We start from the raw sequence: 6,940 nt of genomic DNA on the forward strand, positions 1-6,940 counted from the left end.
AAGCACATAGATATCAGACATCATTTTATCAGAGACCATGTGCAGAAGAAGAACATTCGTCTGGAATATGTCACTACTGATCAGCAAGCATCAGATATCTTTACTAAACCTTCGCCTGAGAATAAGTTTTCTTACTTTCGAAATATATTGGGATTAATTGATTTAACTTGATTTTATTAATGTTATTATCTGGTTAATTTTTTATCGACTTTGTGTTAACTCTGTTCTTTTTGCAGAAGAATGAAAAGACAACTTGTATTAACTACTGATATTTCATTAATCGAAACCATGTTCAATTAGAAAGTTTATCATCTACAGAATTCTGCCACTCAGAAATCAAGTTATTCAACTCATGACTCCTTATCTTTTTAAAGGACTCTGTGCTGAAATTTTATCAAGCAGATGCCACTCCTTCCAAATCATCATCTTGAGCAGAACTCTGTCAGTAGCAAGCTCAAAGACGTGATCAACTTCAAACTCCCGTTTGTACTTTCTAGCTCTTGCCCTTTGAGCAGTAGTAGAAGTCAAACCATTCTGATACACATTCTGTAGCTCCTGCACTTTGAACCATATGGACATAACTTTTATCCAGACATATTCTTCTATGGTTCTCTTCAAAGCTTCCAGATGTGGAAATGACTCTTGTGTTACCAAGACATGAGTGCTGCTACAGGCATCTAAATTACTTGAGTCCGACATATCGAATTACTGCTTTTTTAACACTTGTTGTCATATTATTGATAGGCAGGTTGCATTTAATGATGAAGAAAGCTGAAGAGACGGCGATTTGACTACACGATTACCAAGATTGATCTATTTTCTCAGAAATCGTATCATCGCATTTATTTATTGCATGAATTTAGGGGGAACTTTATTGTGTCTATGATTAATTTTCTGATTATGTGTCAAAAGCAGAAAGGATGTTTGACTTTTTCGTAAAACAAATGTCTACTTGTTTTTGTATCAATCTGCTGAAAATATTTCAGCATCTTATGACTTTCAGTAGATATTATAATAAAACGACAAACCCTCTTCTGGTCTTTTTCAGTAACCATCTGGACAGCCCGCTCTTTTACTTTTTCAAATTTTGAAATAATTAGTGTCTCTCTGACACGCTCTGCATAACTTTTCAAATACTCAATCGTAAACATATTGACACGTGTCCTTGTGTTTACCTTGATGGCTGTACATTGTTGAAAACTTACCTCTTCTTATTTTATCTTTACCTTTACTATTCCATACTACTTGCAATCTCGCTACTGCTTTCTCTCGTACTTCTCTCTACTGCAGCATCTACCTAATTCGTCTCGACTTACAGAAATGGCCGGAGCATATACCCTCAATGCCTATCAAGTTAACTTTGCTTCAGTTCTCAATATCAAATAGGAGAATCTCGTCAAAATGTTCCAAACCATTGACAAATCAGGACTCAGGAAAATACTGGAAGCACCTGCTGTAATTTACAAAAGTGCACTTCTAGACTTCTACGCCAAGGCAACTGTTCACGAAGGAAAAATAATTCATTCTCAGGGAAATGCATCTATCTCAATTGATGCCGCACTATTGAGATCAACCTTTTTCCTTCCATGCTCAGGCATCTCTGAACTTTCTGATGTTTCTAAGCAGGAGATGTCAACTGCTCTCAGCATTTTCTCAGCTTCCGGAGAGGAACTTTCTCCATCTTGCTTCAAGAAATTTCTGAAAATGGAATATCAAGTGCTTGCTGATATTGTCGCAAAGGCACTGTTGGTCAAGGCCGGTACGTTTGATAAGCTGACCAAGGAGAAAGTTCAGGTGATTGTTGCTATCACTTCAGGAATTAAGATGGATTTGAGTCGATTTTTGTTTCGAATTATGAAGGAGATGATCACAAGGAAGAGTTCTGGATTTGCGGTTCAGATCAGCACAATGCTTAGAGATGCTGGTTTTGCGTTTACAACTGAAAAGGATGCTATTTATGTAACAATGATTGATGCTGACAACGTACTCGCGTTAAGACCAAAGCCAACTATGGCTGAATTTGTTGCATTGAAAAAGGAAATTGGGGATGATGAGGTTAAAGGACCTCTTACGAAGCTTAAGAGGAAGAGAGTGGTTATTATAACTGATTCTGATAAAACTGGTTCTGAGGAGTCTGCTGCTCCTGTTTTAGAATCTCTACCTGCTACTCCTGGCAAGAAGAAGAAGCCTCGCACTGTTCTCCGCATCAAGAGAACAGCTGATATTGCTTACGTGGACAATGTCCCATTGCGACAAGTGTTTCCAGAAGCCACTTCATCTGTACCAGAAGTTGTCGATCGACCAGCAACAATTTCTACCGCTACAAAATCCATCACTGCACCAACATTTAGACCCACTTCTGGGGTTGTTATTCGAGAATCTGCTTCAAGATCTTCTGCTTTCCGACCAATATTGCCTATTTCATCCTCTGATAATGGCAAAGGGAAGCTCATTGAAGAACCAAAATTTCATGGAGCCAAGTCATCCGTTTTGACTGGTATTGATCTTCACATGTCAGAGATCGAAGATTTTACTAAGAGAGCCATAAAATTATTTGATGAATGGCATAAAGTTCGAGTTTTTCATCCGTTCTCCTACTTCAAGACGTTAGGTTCTTATGGAAAAATGATGAAAGCTGAGAAGAGAGTGTTTGAGTTTGCAAAGACAGAAAATGTGATTGACCCCATGCGTTGACGAAGCTTCATCTTTGAGCAACTGAAATGTCAAAAGCTGGAATTGGTTTTGAAAAATCTCGAATCAAATTTTGATCCAATGATCCCCACTGCTGCTCAAGACAGACAGGTTATCTACACTTTGACTGAGCGATTGAGACAGATGAGTGAGAAAATTCTTGCTTAAGAACAGGCTTTTGGAGAGCCAACTCAATATCATGAAGGTTTTGTTCCCGATTTTTCTCAAAATCAAACAGTTGAGGATCGGACCCCAGATTCACCAGAAGCTCAAGTTCCTAGTACTCCTGCAACGACGAAGCAGCCTACTTCATCCTTATCTCTTCTATCGGTTCATGAACTGGCTTCAGTGGACGAAGTCATTCAATCAATTGTTCTTACATCTTCTGCTGCACCAGCAGCAGATCAAGATGTTGATTTGGTTCAGCCGCCTTCTCCTCCAGCGGATCAAACAATGACAGAATCAGATGCTGCTCCATCTCAATTATTGCCAAATATGGAGAACTTTTCTGCTGAATACCAAGCAGAAATGGAAGCTCTTTTGAACCAGAAATATGAACCTGTTTCTGAACAGCCACTGGAAACCTCTGAAGATGTTCAACCTGAAGGGAACACAGTCCCTGATCCTACTACTACTAAAGAGACTGTTCCTTATGGTACTGAGAACACCACTGCAGAACAACACGTTCCTGCTGCTCCAGAAGTAAGCATTGTTGAACCTGGCCCCTCTGCTGCTCAGCCCACAGTTCCAACCTCTACTGCATTGGTATTATCTACTCATGAACAAACTCCTCATGATGATCGTTTTGCTGAGATAAGGCACCGTATGCTTGAAAGGACTCTGTCACCAGAACTAGAACCATTCAATATCGAAAGTGAGATAGATATTCAACAGAAGAATCTCAACAATCTCTCTGATATAGTCAGTGAACTATCCCGTGAACATGCCGAAGAAGTCAGTGGTTCTAAGTTCTTTCGAGAACGTATAACAAAGGAAATATTCAACAGGGCAGAATCTGTGAGCAAGATGCACGCTGAGACTATTGTTTTCAGACAAACCATTTCCAAAGGTTACGGTACCATCGTGCTCGGTAACACTGATATTCTTCAACGACTCACTGATCATGATGCACTTATTCGTTCCTTCTCCACCACCATGGAATCTATGGATGCCAAGATTGATTCACAATCTCAATCTCTCACTGCTCTTAATGAACGAGTTTCTACTCAGGCTCCATATCTGGAAATGTTGACGAATGGAATTCAAAACTTGTCTGGACGCATGGATAATTTAATTGCTCGGGTCATTGCCAATGATTCCAAAAGGGGGAAGCAGAACAAGAAGGAAGAGAACAAGAAGAAAGGAGAACCAGAGACAACGCAGAATCATCAGCCAGACGAAGAGACCGGGATATCCAGAATGAAGAAATCACATACAGGGATATTAGAACTGATGATTAAAATTCCTGCTACTTTTAAATTTGTGCTCCTTAATTATTTTAATCTAATCGTTATCTGCTTTATATTGCTTTTCTGATATTGTCTAGGTTTTGGCATCACCACAAAGGGGGAAATTGATAGACCTAAATTAATTGTGGCGATGAAAATCAAACCAGCAGATCTTTCGATTAAAAACAGCAGACAAATGAAAAGCAGAACTTAGCATTTTGATAAACCAGAAGGAGTACTCAGTTTTAACTGAATAGAAAATCAGAAGAAGTACTAAGTTTATCAAACCGATATAGAATCAGAAGCAGAAGATAGGACTTAATGGGACTTAACGTCTTAACGAAATCAGCCTTAAATATTACCGTTACTTTACCTAGTACAAGTATTAATTGTAGCATTAATTACTGTATGAAGTCATTTAATACGCTTTACCGATTTTAGTATAAAACATGACTGATTGTTCTGTAGCTTTTCTGCAGGAACCCATTTTGGTAATAAAGCTGATTGTATCAGAAGACAGGAGACAATCTCTAATTATAGACGTTGGACTCAAGTTACCTATATATATGGAACAAACCCATATAGAAGAAAGAGAGCTGAATCATTTTCAATCCTATCTATCCAACGTTTTCGAGCAAATCGCGAATCGTTAAATATCTTCTAGCTCAACTATTAGAAAAGCAGCACACGCTTCATAGTATATATCCAATTTGATTAAGATTATCTTGTGCTACTGTTTCTTACACTCTCTAAAATCACTCAAATATTTATATCTTGTTGAAAAGAGTTTGTAATCTGGAAAAAAGTATTTTCCAGAACATCACTGTATCGTATTTCAATTGTGTTGAGAAGCTAAGAGTTTCAGTAGGCAAAAGGTAAGCCCTACTGAAGTGGGTGTGTACAAGTGTTGTACTATAATATTCAAAGTCTTTTAGTGATACCTTCTGGAAATAGAAGAAGGGGAGACGTAGAAGATTTTATCTTCGAATTTCCATAAACAACTACTGTCTACTGGCTCCTGTTATTTACTGTTTTCACTTACTCCATCGGATTGTTTCCGCACTCATTATTGTAATCTGCTGAAAGTATACACAACAAGACAAGCCATTATCTCTAGCAGGATTTTAGCATCTCCTTTACGTAAAAAAAAGGGTTAGAGAAAAAGGAGCTGAGTTTATTCACCCCCCCTCTAAACTCTACATCGATCCCCAACATGGTGTAATCAGAATAAATAGGGTAATTATTTAAAATGAGGTGTTTTTAATTATGATTTTTGAAAATGGGCTTTGCTGGGGTATTTTTACTCGTCGGGTCATATTTTTAATCGGTACGCAAAATTTAGCTAGACGGGAGAATTTCAAAAGTTCGGGCAATATTTTATAAAACATGTCTAAACGAAATATTTTTCGGGAGTGTTATTGGGCTCGATGGGTTTATTTTTATGCTTAATGGGCACAAAACCCTTTTCTTCCCTTAATTTTTATGTTAGGGCCCTTTAGTGCTTAATTAAACTCCTAAACCTATTTTTCTTCACCTGGCCGCCCAACCCATTTTCTAGCAGCCACTCCCCATGTTTCTCAGCAGCAAGCTTCGGCCTTTGAATTTTTTTCAAAGAAAATGGCTTCCTGGTGTTGCGACTTTGATTGTTGCACTTCCAAGAGCAGGTTGTCCACAAGTAGTATAATTCGGTGAGTCCGAATATCGTATCCACAGGGAAGCTAAGGTAATTACAAGTCCACTACAATATCTTTTTGTTTTTTTTTCTTTTAATGGTTTGAATCTTTAATTGGTAATTTTTAATTGTTCAAATTTTAATTTAAGTAGTTGAGATTAAAGGATCCACTCTTGGTATTTTAATAAAGTTATTATTAATGAACATTATTGAAATCCACTTAATAAAATGGTTCTAATATATATTAAATAATCATATTTATATTATGTTATATATTATTATCTTATAAGTATATAATATATACCAAAACTTGTAAATGTTGTCAAGTATTTATTGTGCTATATATATATTTGTAAACACTAAATCGAGGTTTCCACTTTAAATGATTGGTAAAACCAAACAAACATTTAAATGGTATCAAGAAATTAATATTATGATATTAATATATAATAATTCAAGGCATCCACTTTAAATGGTTGGTAAAACCAAACAAACATTTAAATGGTACCAAGAAATTAATAATATGATATATTCATACATAATAATCAAGGCATCCACTTTAAATGGTTGGTAATACCAAACTAACATTTAAATGGTTCCAGGAATTTAGTGTAACATATAGCAACAAACGTAAAAAAAGGGTTAGAGAAAAAGGAGTTGAGTTTATTCACGCCCCTTCTAAACTCTACAACGATCCCCAACATGGTGTAATCAGAATAAATAGGGTAATTATTTAAAATATGGTGTTTTAATTATGATTTTTGAAAATGGTCCTTGGTGGGGTATTTTTAATCGTCGGGTCATATTTTTAATCTTTACGCAAAATTTAGCTAGACGGGAGAATTTCAAAAGTTCGAGCAATATTTTATAAAACATGTCTAAACAAAATATTTTTCGGGAGTGTTATTGGGCTCGATGGGTTTATTTTTATGCTTAATGGGCACAAAACCCTATTCATCCCTTAATTTTTATGTTACGGCCCTTTAGTGCTTAATTAAACTCCTAAACCTATTTTTCTTCACCTGGCCGCCCAACTCATTTTCTAGCAGCCACTCCCCATGTTTTTCAGCAGCAAGCTTCGGCCTTTGAATTTTTTTCAAAGAAAATGGCTTCCTGGTGTTGCGACTTT

The sequence above is a fragment of the Primulina tabacum genome, chromosome 6 (assembly GCF_025594145.1).
Source record: "Primulina tabacum isolate GXHZ01 chromosome 6, ASM2559414v2, whole genome shotgun sequence".
Lineage (NCBI taxonomy): Eukaryota > Viridiplantae > Streptophyta > Magnoliopsida > Lamiales > Gesneriaceae > Primulina > Primulina tabacum.